This window comes from Cryptomeria japonica, chromosome 5 (assembly GCF_030272615.1).
Source record: "Cryptomeria japonica chromosome 5, Sugi_1.0, whole genome shotgun sequence".
Classification (NCBI taxonomy): Eukaryota; Viridiplantae; Streptophyta; class Pinopsida; order Cupressales; family Cupressaceae; genus Cryptomeria; species Cryptomeria japonica.
The window spans coordinates 180,076,334-180,090,500 of record NC_081409.1 but is presented as its reverse complement, the minus strand read 5'-3'; positions in this window follow the sequence as shown (position 1 = coordinate 180,090,500).

Below are 14,167 nucleotides of genomic sequence, written 5' to 3'. Positions count from 1 at the left end.
AAACCTTTTTCAAAAACCCTAGCATACTTTGTCTTAATCTTACCGTTCTCATCACAAAGTGATTTCAACTGTGTGTAAATGTATAGAGATCCTAAATCTTCTATCTTGTAGTCAATGTAACTAGACAAATCACCTTTGACCAAAACTCCACTCGAAACTTGTGGTAATGCATCTGTTCTGCCTTTACAGCTTCCATAGGCTCAGAAGTAATCATTGACCTCTCTACAATCTTTGAAGTTGATGCCATTTCAGATGAACAAGATTGGAAGTAGAATGTTCAAAGAAATACCTTGTTTCATGTGTGTTGCCATGTTTACCTATTGAAATGCCCAAGTGAACACCAGTTCAACCTTCTGTAACCTTCAATTCAGCTTAATTTCACAAATCACAAAATAATTTGGCAATTAACAGCAAAACAATCTTTCTCAGCTCAGCAAGTGCTCTAAATGACAAAGTAAAACTAGCTTTTATCCTTTTTACCTACTACATTAAATGCTCACCTGTTAGGGTTACAAACCCTCATTTCACTACTCAAGGGGAAAACCGGTTGATAACATATTGACAAAAAGTTACCAAAATTTCATGTTTCAAAATTCTTTTCCCACTCATTTTTATATTTACAAGGGGTCCGGAGGTATTTGAACCATTAAGCTCCCCTTATCCACATTAAAAAGGCTTAAGTCACTGGTGCAAGGTTCTCTTCATTGGGTGAAGGAACAATTTCTTCTCCAGGTGGGTCATCACTTTTCTTCTTCCAAATCTGATTCATTTCCTCTCTGGTTTCTTCAACGTCAACTTTCTGATTTCCTTTCTAATCCTTAGAAGAATTGACTGGTTTTCTATTTCTGGATCTATAGAATTCTACTAAGTTCCTCAATTTGTTACAGTGATAATAGGCCATACCAGATGATCTCCAGGGTCCTACATTTCCTCTTCCTATTCTTCTTCTACAGTTCATATCCACATTACCAAAGTTATTACAGATGGTGCAAATAACATTTGTTACCTTTTCCATCTCAAATGGACTAAACCGGTTGTCGTACTGTCCATGCCAGTTCAGGTTTACCCAGTTGTCAAAACTCCTCCTCTGGTCACCATTTGGTCTTGGATGCATGTGTGGTATAGGATTGTTTGCTCCATATCTGCACTCAACAAATCTATGTCCGTACATTCCACATGTGAAGCAATGACATTCAAATTTCTTGGACACATACCTAGCATTAGTATTGTAACTTGCATATCTATTAGGTTTGTCTCTAGAAACATTTGCAATGTGACCAAGTTTATGGCAAACAAAACAAGAAAGTTTAAAGACATTCTTACTGGTAGGCTTATTGATCTTAGGAGCAGATTTGTTCTTAGGATTGTTTCTCTTTGTACTTGAGGATTCACATTTTTTTAGGTGTGTGAAAACCAAGTCCGGAGATATCACCCTTCATTCTTTGTCATTGAAATTGTTCTTCCAGCATGGAAAAACTTCTCCTAAACTTCTCCAATTTCTCATTGGCTTCAGTAAGCTATTTGGTAAGATCTTCATTATGCTTTGACAGGTTCTCTCTCAGAGATGATGCTAGTTCAAGCTCTAGCTGCAGGTTCTCATTTTCTTCTCTTTCAGCAACCAAATTCTCATGCATAGTGACACTTTCCCATTTAACTTTGTAATCTCTTGATCTCTTTCCTTGATAAGATCTTCAGCAGCTCTTTTGGCTTCTAGTTCCTGACTCATGTGGATAGTGAGACCTTCTAGCTCTTTCCTTAGATTTCGTTTCTCACCATTTAAATTTTCAACTTCCTCTGCTAAAGCATGAATATTGGCTTTATCTAAAGAACTATTATCAGATATCTCTAATAGTTGTTCAGTTAGCTCTCTCCTTTTGACTTTTGAAGCTTTCAGTTTGACCCTAAGGGTTTCAAGTTCATTTCTATAAGCTTCTAGCTCTCTAGCCATCTCGAAGTATCTCATGTCCCCCACGGTGGTTTCAAGGCTCCCTTCTAAGTGATTAGGATTCGAAGAAGTTAGGCTCTGATACCAATTGATGGACTTGAAAATCACTGAGAGGGGGGGTGAATCAGTGACAGCAAAAATAAAACTACTTCAAACAATAATCGGTAGATGAACTTAACAAAGTTTTTAAACACAATGCATGCAATCCAAAATGATATAACAACATCCACAAAAAGTAAAGCATCCACCATAACACAAGTGTTTGTACGGGGAAAGCCCTGTTTGTATTTTGGTATGGTTTTGTCATTGATGTCAACACCTACTAAAATACTAGCACTTTGGAGATCCAGCAACATTCACCGGCAAGCAAGTAACTATTGCACAGTTACTGGTATATGGTTCACCGATAGGATATAATGATCACCGACACTTGGAATGATATGGAAGACACTTGGTAATATCAAAGACATCATGTGGACATCTTATCTTAATGGATTAATCATTGGTATATTCATATTTGTATATTTTCTTTTACCGACAACTAGGTCCAGGGTTACCTAGGGTTACACTGGCAGGTTTATCTTTTCCAGATCAGCATGGCACGCTATGGAAATGATTAATTATTGTTGTAAATGCATTAAGCCGACATGTTCAATCAGTTATTGAATCAGATATTATATTATTTGTAAAATGTTTTTATTGTAATATCTTATAGAGCCGACCTACTAAAATTGGTCTTAGGTTATGGTATAAAGGTAAGATCTTATTTGTAAGATCAAGTGTGGAATGCAAAAAAGAATTGTGTGAAGGTATATGCGAGATTAAGCAGTACAATACACACAGACATCATTTGAAGGTGAAGCTAGGTTTTTGTGAAAGCATATCAGCACTACACCAGTACTGAATCCAGCATATGAAGATGCTATTTTGTGTAGTACATTCTTATTGGATTTAACCATCCAACTATAGTAAGTGTGACTCCCATTTTGTGATTGAGTAGTGAGCTCTAGGCTATTGGCTTTTCTGCATGTGCAGACCCCATTTATGTACACTTACTATCTACAGTAGTATCATCTAATTGTGGGTAAGGTTTCCCACCATGGTTTTTCCCCTTACAGGGTTTCCACGTACAAATATTGGTGTCATGTGTTGTGGATGACTTTGTGTTTATGTTTCATGCATTAATCTTTACCGGTATAGAAATTAACTATTAAAACTGTCTACCAACATACTTAACTGGTTTACCAGTATTAAGAATTAAGTTGGTTAATTTGTTTTTGGTTTGAATTTATTTGACAATTGATTCACCCCCCCTCTTAGTTGTCTCTGGGAACTAACAATTGGTATCAGAGCCTAGTCCTCGTTTGCAGAAGTTTAACAGCATGAGGAGATCCAATGTCTACTAATTATTTCAGGAAGAACAGTCCTAAACTTGATGGAACCAACTATGGCATATGGAAGATCAAAATGGAGACACATCTAAATTGCATTGGTAAAGACATCTGGGAAGTTACAAAGAAAGGTTACACTACTACTGTACCTAGTCAGCCCAATCCAACTAACTTGGCTAAAGATGAGGAAAATGATTGCAAAGCAAGAGAATCACTTTTGAGTGCATTATCAGATCAACAAATCATGGGATTATAAGATTCGTCTACTGCTAAAGCTATTTGGAATCATTTGGAAACACTGAATGAAGGAGATTCCACAGTCAAAATTGCAAAACTTGAAAGCTTCTGGGTTAGGTATGAACATCTAAAAATGGAAGAAGATGAAAGGATTTCTTCTTTTATGGAAAGAGTAAATGAAATTGTTTTGGGTATTAAATGTTGTGGAGGAACCTTAAGTGAGGATGAAATTATTTCAAAAGTTTTAAGAGGATTGCCACTGGCATATAAAATGAAGGTTACTGCTATCAATAAGTTAAGAACAATGCCTAATACATCAGTAACTAGGGATACATTGATTGGGAAACTTTAAGCTTTTGAAATTGAAGAATTTGGTCCAGTTGCTACTATTAAGATAGATTTAGCCTTTAAAGCATCAACATCATCTACTCCACCATTTGACAAATCTGATTGGAAAGCAGGAAAGAAAATGAAGAACTTGAAGAAATTGAAGCACTATTTGCAAGGGAAATGCCTAAAGGTTCAGTTGGAAGTAAGTATGAAGGTAAAGCACCCTTTAAAAGTTTTAACTACAATAAGATTGGTCATATGGCTTCGAGATGCCCTGATAGACATGCTAGACTAAGAGAAGAAGCTAGAAGAACATACAAGCCTAATCCTAAATATCAAAGATACAGATTTAAGAAGAACAAAGACAAATCTTGTTACATTGTTGATGAAGGTGTGACTAATGATTCTGATGAAGATCTGGCAGACAATGGATGGGTTTTTGTTGCTATAATAGAAGATCAACTGGCACCTACTACTCAACTGATAGAACAAGCCCTAGCAACTAAAGTTGAAGTAAAGGATGAATGGATCATTGACTCAGGATGCTCACATCATATGACAAGAGACGAAGGTAAATTCTTGAACTTTCAAGAATACAATGGAGGTTTAGTAAGATTTGGAGATGACAAAGCCTGTTCAATCAAAGGTAATGGTACAATATCTCTTGATTGTAAGCATAACACTGACAATGTTTACTATGTTAAAGGATTAAACCATAATCTTTTAACTGTTGGTAAATTAGTTGAGAAAGGATTTCAATTATAATTTAAAAATTGAAAATGCAAAATCATGAATAGAACTGGTTTGGAAATTGCAACCAGTAATCAGACTAGAGGTAATATCTTTCATTTGAATAACAATGAAAAGACATGCTTGATTGCACATATAGATGACAGTTGGTTATGGCATAAGAGACACTGTCATGTAAACTTTGATTGCATGGTGAAGATTAGTACTACTAAGGCAGTTAGAGATCTACCTAAAATTGTCAAAGCTCAGAATACAATATGCAAGGAATGTTAATTTGGAAAACAAGTTAGAGCTAGTTTCAAAAGTATTCTAGAAAAATCCAATAATGCTCTTGATTTGATTCACACTGATTTATGTGGTCCAGCTAGAACTAAAAGCTTAAAAGGTGATAGATATTTCATGCTAATCATTGATGACTATTCTAGAATGTGTTGGGTTACTTTTCTTAGAGAAAAACCAGAAGCACTTGGAAAGTTCAAACTATTCAAAGCAATGGTTGAAAATGAAACCGATAAGAAAATCAAATGCTTAAGATCAGATCAAGGAGGAGAATTCACATCTAAGGACTTTAATACATTCTGTGAAGTGAATGGAATAAGAAGACAGCTAACAGCACCTCAGACACCATAGTAGAATGGAGTTGTTGAAAGGAAAAACAAAACTATCTTGGATGCAACAAGAAGTATGTTATCAGAAGAAAATTTACCACATTCGTATTGGAGAGAAGCAGTCAACACAATGGTCTATACATTCAACAAAGTTCACATCAAAGGTGAAACCGGTAATACCCCTCATGAACTATGCTTTGGTAATACTCCTACTCTTAAGTATTTCAAAAATTTTGGAAGTAAATGTTATATCAGAAGAGATGAGTATATCAAAAGGAATATTTCTTGGTTATTCACCTAAGAGCAAAGCATATAGATGTTTTAACAAGAGATTGCAGAAAATTGTTGAGAGTACAAATGTAAAAATTGATGAACAATTCAAAGGAACTTCAAGGTATATAGACTTTGAACCGGCAACAAAAATTGTGACAAATGAACCTAAACTAAATCCACCAGTAGAAAAATGAAGATCAAGTTACCCCAGTACCATCTGAGGATTCCACAATAATTGAACAACAACAACAAACAAAGACACCCCAGTATGTAAGATTGAATCATTCTGAAGATCAAATAATTGGACATAAATTTAAAGGAGTTATGACAAGAGGAAGATTGGCAATGAAGAGGTATGTCTTATTTTTCAAATTGAACCACCATCTATTAATGAGGCATGTGAAGATAAATTTTGGATTAAAGCTATGGAAGAAGAATTAGAACAAATTGAGAAAAATAACACTTGGACATTAGTTCCCCGGCCTAAAGATAAAAATGTAATTGGAACCAAATGGGTATTCAGAAACAAACTTAATGAAGATGGTAAGGTTGTCAGAAATAAAGCAAGACTAGTGTGTAAGGGATATTCTCAAAAATAAGGATTTGATTACAATGAAACCTTTGCACCGGTAGTTAGAATTGAGGGAGTCAGATTATTCTTGGCTTTTTCAGCACACAAGAACTACAAAGTTCATCAAATGGTTATTAAATGTGCATTTTTGAATGGAGATCTTGAAGAGGAAGTATAAATTGAACAACTTGATGGATTTTGTTTGACAGATGGCAATGATATGGTTTGTAGGTTAAGAAAAGCTTTGTATGGATTAAAACAAGCTCCAAGAGCTTGGTATGCAAGATTGGATAAGTATCTTTTAAAGATTGGTTTTACTAAAGGAAATGCAGACAACAATTTATATTACAAAATAACTAATGATGACATCTTGATTATAGAAGTATTTGTTGATGATATAATCTTTGGAGGAGAAGATGGTTTATGTAAGGAATTTTCTAGTAAAATGCAGCAAGAATTTGAAATGTCTATGATTGGAAAAATAAAATTATCTTTAGGATTGCAGATTTTATAGACTGATAAAGGTATATTCTTGAGTCAATCCAAATACTTGAAAGAGTTACTAAAGAAATTTGGGATGGAGAACTCTAAACCGGTAAGCACACCTATGACTACAAATGAAAAATTATCTCAAAGGGATGAATCTACACCTGTTAATCCAACTAGATACAAATCTATGATAGGAGGTTTACTGTATTTGACACAAACCAGACCTGATATTATGAATGCAGTATGTATTGTTTCTATATTTCAAAGTAATCCTAGAGAAAATCATGAATCAGTAGTAAAAAAGATTTTCCGATACTTACAAGGCACTATAAATCTTGGACTATGGTATCCTAGAGATGAAAACTTTGAATTTTGTGCATACACAGATGCAAATTGGGAAGGAGATGTGGATGATAGAAAAAGCACCACCAGCGGAGCATTCTTTCTTGGAAACAAACTAGTTTCTTGATAGAGTAAGAAACAGAGTTGTACATCTTTATCAACAACAGAATCAGAATATGTTGCAGCAACAACTAACTGTACATGGGTACTATGGCTTAAGCAAATGTTGAAAGACATAAAGGTAAAATGCAAGGAACCTATTACTATATATTATGATAACATTGCAACAATTGATATATCTAAGAATCCAGTACTACATTCTAAAACAAAACATGTTTCTATCAAACTGAATTTTCTAAGGGAAAAAGTTGAAGAAAAGGAGATAAAACTGGTTTATGTGAATACTAAAGAACAACTTGCAGATATCTTTACAAAACCTTTACCTAAGGAGACTTTTGAATATCTCATAGATCAGCTTGGAGTCATACCACCACTAGTAGAGACTTAAACAGTCGATAATTGTCATCAACTGGTAGAACTATTAGACAAATCTTTTACTCCAGTCTTTGATGAGGAAGCTACTTCTCAGGGGGAGTAGTTGGTATATTGAATTGATTGGTATTTTGTATATGAACTTAGTTTTATTATAACTTTGGCATTTGATTTCAAAGGGGGAGAGATATCTATGGAAAAACACATTATCTTTTGAGGAACTTTGGATAACACATGTTGCTCCCAGGGGGAGAGATTGTTGTTTGGGAGAGACTATTACTCTCTGTATTCTGGTTATGATCTTTTTGGAGATTGTTGGTTTTTGGCATTTTTGTTTTGGCACTTTGATGGTTTTTCTATCTTGTGTTGCCATCAATGCCAAAGGGGGAGATTGTTGGTATTTTCGTATGGTTTTGTCATTGATGTCAACACCTACTAAAACACTAGCACTTTGGAGATCCAACAGCATTCACCGACAAGCAAGTAACTATTGCACAGTTACTGGTATATGGTTCACCGGCAGGATATAATGATCACCGACACTTGGAATGATATGGAAGACACTTGGTAATATCAAAGACATCATGTGGACATCTTATCTTAATGGATTAATCATTGGTATATTCATATTTGCATATTTGCTTTTACCAGCAAATAGGTCCAGGGTTACCTAGGGTTACACCAGAAAGTTTATCTTTTCCAGATCAGCATGGCACGCTATGGAAATGATTAATTATTGTTGTAAATGCATTAAGCTGACATGTTCAATCGGTTATTGCATCGGATATTATATTATTTGTAAAATGTTTTTATTGTAATATCTTATAGAGCCGACCTACTAAAATTGGTCTTAGGTTATGGTATAAAGGTAAGATCTTATTTGTAAGATCAAGTGTGGAATGCGAAATAGAATTGTGTGAAGGTATATGCGAGATTAAGTAGTGCAATACACATAGACATCATTTGAAGTTGAAGCTAGGTTTTTGCGAAAGCATATCAGTATTACACCAGTATTGAATCTAGCATATGAAGATGCTATTTTGTGCGGTACATTCTTATTAGGTTTAACCATCCAACTGTAGTCAGTGTGACTCCCATTTTGTGATTGAGCAGTGAGCTCTAGGCTATTGGCCTTTCAACATGTGCAGACCCCATTTATGTACACTTATTATCTGCAGGAGTATCATCTAATTGTGGGTAAGGTTTCCCACCATGTTTTTTCCCCTTATAGGGTTTCCACATACAAATATTGGTGTCATGTGTTGTGGATGACTTTGTGTTTATGTTTCATGCATTAATCTTTACCTGTATAGCAATTAATTGTTAAAACTATCTACCGGCATACTTAACTAGTTTACCGGTATTAAGCATTAAGTTGGTTAAGTTGTTTTTGGTTTGAATTTATTTGACAACTAATTCACCCCCCCCCCCCCCTCTTAGTTTTCTTCGGGACCTAACAAACCCAAATAGGTAAAAACCACAGTGAGATGGAACTCAAGAGTTAACTATCTACAGTAATAGATAACTAACTGGTTAAGGTCTACAAAGTTCTCTACTAGGAGTGAATCTTGTTAGAGATCCCAAAGCTTGATTAGAAGCTTATACCCTGTTAAAGGTAGTACCCTGTTAGGAGTAACCTCGGTGGAGGGTTTCTGAATCCAAACTAATGGATCACCCTGTTAAATAATTTATACATTGAAGCTTGTTAGAGATTACTCGGTTAGGGGATTTGATTATGTTGTAATGGTTAGAAAACAACAAGAATGGTTTGATCTGTTCTAAGTAACACAATACTTGCTTAATCGGATCCTTCTAAACATATCCAACGCTGCTCTTATGCATACTCTGCAACTTAACTCTCTTTCTTTTCACACATAACATAACACTTTTCACTATATCAAATAATTCATTGTGATGTCAATATATAGACCTTTTGATTTCATGTCGGCCTTAAGAAATCATAACACAATTTCCTAGGTGCAGTGTATCTGGATAAGTGATCATAACTCATCATGAAAATTGCCACCAAGCAGTTGGTGTTGGTAACTCATCACAAAATTACCAAATACTAGTTGGAACAATCAAATACTGGCTTGAATAAAATATATGAACCATTGTCCTTAAATCTTTGCTTGATCTCCATCTTGATGTTCATCTTCATCTTCATCTTGATGTTGACTTAGTATAATCACAAACTATCTCTTATGCACATATTAGTTGACACAAAGTACCGATTAGAGATAAACCTCTTAGAATAACCTCTAGCATATTGGTTGACAGAGTAAACAATTGAAGTTACACCGGCAGTCAATATAATCATATGTGTGTGTGAGAGTGTTTCATCAATGACAATAAATGATGAGTACATTACAATCATCATCAAGCCAACTTTATAGCAGTACCGGTGAAACTTAATGCATGGAACAGAAAAAGAAACAACATTCACAACACATGACATAGAGATTTTGACATGGAAACCCGGTAAAGGGAAAAACCATGGTGGGAAACCTTACCCACAATCAAATGATACTACTGCAAATAGTAAGTGTATACAAATGGGATCTGCACATGCAGAAAGGCCAACCTCCTAGACCTCACTACTCAATCACAAAATAGGAGTCACACTAACTATAGTTGGATGGTTAAATCCAATACAATGTACTACTCAAAATAGCATTTGCAATGTTGGATTCAGTACCAGTTTAAGCTCTGAACATGAGTGCTAAACACCTTCATAACCTTCCTTCAACCTTCAGATAATGTCTGTATGCTTCGCACAAGGATTTGCTTATTTTTTCTCTTCAATATCCACACATACTCATACCATATCCATACCATATCTCACGAATGATATCTTACATTTATTTATACAAAAGCTAAGACCAAATGTTAAGGTCGGCTCACTAAAGATATTACAATTAAATCAATTACAAAATAAGTCTTGATGCAGTACAATATGTCAGCTTAATACATTATCCAATCAATTAACCATCTCCATAACGTGTCATGTTGATCTGGAATAGATATCATGTACTGGTCCATAACGTAGTCCTATCTGTCAGTAAAGGCAAACATGTCAACCCGATTAGACCAATAAGAAAAACACCAAATCCAAACATCCAATCCATGTCTTCAACATAACCAAATGATCTCCAGATGATACTGATTTATCATCACTGTCAGTGAACATTATAACCTGTTAGTGAACATATACCAGTGACTATGCATAAGCCACTAACCATGCCAGTGAAAAATAAACCTATATAACCAGAGTGTCAAACCAACAACGTAGATCTCCATGAAGATAAGTGTTGACATCAATGACAAAACCAATGCAACACACGATGAAGTCATCTATAATACCAACAACCTCCCCCTTTGGCATTGATGGCAACACTAGATGGAAAAACATCTAAGTGCCAAAAACAGAATGCCAAAAACTAATAAACCAACAATCTCCCAAAGATAAATCAATACAAAGTTTGTTACAAAGTTTTGTACCAAGAACAGAAACCAGAACCAAATACATCTCTCCAAAGAGTACATCTCTCCCCCTTTGACATCAAATGCCAAAGCAGTTAAGAATTTGAAACATAACATACAGCTAACTACTCCCCCTGAGAAGTAGCTCTCCTCCATCAAAGCCAAAAAAACATATTTTTGTTAGTTCCTTTTGGTTTGATGCCAATCTTCAATAGCTAAGTCTTTGTCAGTGGGAAAATTACCCCAAGATGCTCTCTAAGATATTCAAATGTTTCCGTAAAGATATCTACAATTTTCTCTTTAGTATTCACATAAACCAATCTTACTTCATTTGCTTCAACATTCTCTTTCAGAAAATTATACTTAGTAGAAACATGCTTTATCTTAGAGTGAAATATCAGATTCTTTGATATATCAATTGCTGTTGAATTATCACAATAAATAATTACCGATTCTTTGAATTTTACCTTTATATCCTTCAACATTTTCTTAATCCATAATACCTAAGTACAATTAGTTGTTGCTGAAACATATTCTACTTCTACTGTAGATAATGATGTACAAGTCTGCTTCTTGTTGATCTATGAAATCAATCTTCTGCCAAGAAAGAATGCACTGCCAGTGGTACTATTTCTTATTGGTATTTTGGATTTGTTGCATTGGTTTTGTCATTGATGTCAACACTTGTCAACTCTTGAGAACACTTATCCTTGTGGAGATTCTTGATTATGTTCACCGGCATGATTCAGTGACTTAAGAACAATCAATGGTATCTGGTTCACCGACAGGTTATATTGTTCACCGACACTTGGAATGACTTGGAGACTACTTGGCTATGTCAAAGACATTATTTGGACACTTGGTTTTGGTGATTTTATTATTGGTACAATCGAGCTTGCATATTTGTTGTTACCGGCAAATAGGTCTAGGTTATGGACCGCCAAGCATTATCAACACGACATGTTATGGAGATGATTGATTATTATTGTAAATGCATTGAGCTAACATGATGCATCGCATATTGATTCATTTGTAATTGATTTAATTGTAATATTCTTTGTAAGCCAACCTACACATTTGGTCTTAGGCTTTGGTATATATGTAAGATCTCATTTTTGAGATTAAGAAGTAGTAGTAGAGAGGTGGTAAAAGGATTGTAATAAGGTATATGTGAATATAAGAAGAGCTATACACACAGACATCATTTGAAGATTCAAGGAAGGTATGAAGAAAACAATCTGAGCTTAACTGGTACTGAATCCAGCATATGAAGATGCTATTTTGAGCAATACATTATCATTGGATTTAACCATTCAATTGTAGTCAATGTGACTCCCATTTTGTGATTGAGCAGTGAACTCTAGGCAGTTGGCCTTTCTGCATGTTCAGACCCCATATTGTACACACATACTATCTACAGTAGTATCATCTGATTGTGGGTAAGGATTCCCACCATGGTTTTTCCCCTTACAGGGTTTCCACATACAAATAACTGTGTTATGTGTTGTGTATGTTATTTGTCTTTTTGTTTCATGCATTAAACTTTACCGGTATTGCAATTAACTATTAAACTGTCTACCGGCATTAAAGATTGGTTTACTGGTATTATGCACTAAGTTTGGTTAAGTTAGTTTTGGTTTGAAATTAATAGACAACTAATTCACCCCCCTCTCAGTTGCCTCTGGGACCTAACACTTATGTCATCTACATCTCTTGCCTAATTAGAATTTGCATATGCACATAACTCAAAATTTTCATTCTTAGGATACCATAAACAAAGATTTGTTGTGCCTTCTAGGTATCGGAAAATCCTTTTTACTATTGATTCATGATTTTCTTTAGGATTTCTTTGAAATCTTGAAATAATACATACTGCATTCATTATATCAGGTCTTGTTTCTGTCAAATAGAGTAAACCTCTAATCATAGATTTGTATCTTGTCAGATTAATAGGAGCTGAATCATCCCTCAATGTCAATTTATTAGTTGTAGTCATAGGAGTACTCATCGGTTTGGAGTTTTCCATACCAAATTTCTTTAAAATTTCCTTCAAGTATTTTGTTTGACATATGAATATACTTTTATCCATTTGTGAAATTTCCAAACCTAGAAAATCTTTTATCTCTCCAATCATAGACATTTCAAATTCTTCTTGCATCTTGTTAGCAAAGTCTTTACATAATCCATCTTCACCTCCAAAAATGATGTCATCCACAAATACTTCAATAACCAAAATGTCGTCATTAGTAACTTTGTAATTCAAATTACTATTAGCATTACCTTTAGTGTAACCAAGCTTCAAAAGATATTTATCCAATCTAGCATACCAAGCTCTGGGAGCTTGCTTCAATCCATATAAATATTTCCTTAACCTACAAACCATATCCTTATCATCTGTCAATGAAAATCCATTAGGTTGTTCAATGTAAACTTCCTCTTCAATATCTCCATTCAAAAATGCACATTTTACATCCATCTGATCAACTTTATAGTTCTTATAAGCTACAAATGCATGAAATAGTCTAATTGCCTCAATTCTAGTTACTGATGCAAAGGTTTCATTATAATCAATTCTTTCTTTCTATGAATAACCTTTACAAACTAATCTTGCTTTGTTTCTGATCGATTCACCATCTTCATTAAGTTTATTCCTAAATACCCATTTAGTTCCAATTACAGTTGTCTTTAGGTTGGGGAACCAATGTCCAAGTATAATTATTTTCAATTTGTACTAATTCATCTTCCATTGCTTTTATCCAATGTTCATCTGTACATGTTTCAATAACAGATTCTAGTTCAATTTGAGAAATTAAGCGTACCTCTTCATTTATCAATCTTCCTCTAGTCATATAACCTTGATTCTTATTTCAAATTATTTGATTCTTTGAATGATTCAATCTTACATACCTGGGTTCATTTTTATTTACATTCACATGTTGTTTTTATTCAGTCACAGTTGAGTTCTCTGATGATGTCGGTGTGACTGGATCTACATTTGTACTAGTGCAATTTGTGCTAGTTGATTTATAATTATTTCAACTGTCATTTCAAAATCTATAGACCTTGAATCTCCTCTAAAATGTTCATCTATCTTCACATTAGTGCTTTCAATGATTTTATGCAAAACATCTATATGCCTTGCTTCTAGATGAATAACCAAGAAATGTTCCTTCATCACTTCTAGGATCAAATTTGACAATATAATCATCTCTTCTAATATAGCATTTTCTTCCAAATATTCTAAAGTATTTAAGAG